The sequence below is a fragment of the Pygoscelis adeliae genome, unplaced genomic scaffold (genome assembly GCF_000699105.1).
Source record: "Pygoscelis adeliae isolate BGI_AS28 unplaced genomic scaffold, ASM69910v1 Scaffold575, whole genome shotgun sequence".
NCBI lineage: Eukaryota > Metazoa > Chordata > Aves > Sphenisciformes > Spheniscidae > Pygoscelis > Pygoscelis adeliae.
The window spans coordinates 109,100-109,838 of record NW_008824821.1 but is presented as its reverse complement, the minus strand read 5'-3'; positions in this window follow the sequence as shown (position 1 = coordinate 109,838).

Genomic DNA, 739 nt, shown 5'->3' with positions numbered 1-739 from the left:
GACACAGCTAAGGGATGGCCCACGCAGCAGATTTAAACCAGACTTAAACCATCAGCTCCATAGATAATGCTCAACATTGCCTAAAATTTCCACGTTAATTTGAAGCCACGTTTAAGAGAACGATTCACCATAAAACTTCGGTTCGTTCTAGGTTTTAGCAGTAATTTCAGGCTCTCTCCCCTTCTCCACTGAATCACAGGCGACCCCCAAGCCCCCGGCAGTATAAATCAGGCCAGAACATTGCGAGCGCATCGCAGGCTATTCCCCAGCACCGTTTCCCCATTAGCCAGTAATTAACACCCGACATTCCGCAAGCGGTTAATTATGCCATACAACTCATTGCTAAAAAACCAGATTTGTGCCTGCAGCGATGGAAACGGCAATAAAACTCTCCGGCTACTTCTATACGACACCATTAATGTACTCAAGAAAGGAGAGATTTGCTTTTCATGGCGCTGATTTTCACTGTCACTCGGACCTCGGCCCGGGAGGATTCCTGGTGCAGGGACACAGCAGTCCCACACATGAATCGGGAATGATTTTTATTCCCCTTAAAAATTCCTTAATTAACATGAAAGCACATCTGCAAAAGCAGCGGCAAAGTCCCTCTCCCAGCTCCACCCTCACTTGCACGAGCAGGAATTCAACATTTTCTCCAGCAAGCTCAAACCCCTTCACTAGACGTCCAGAGATCTTTAAATTTTACTTTTTTCTTTTAAGCAAATAAAATTTTATACCC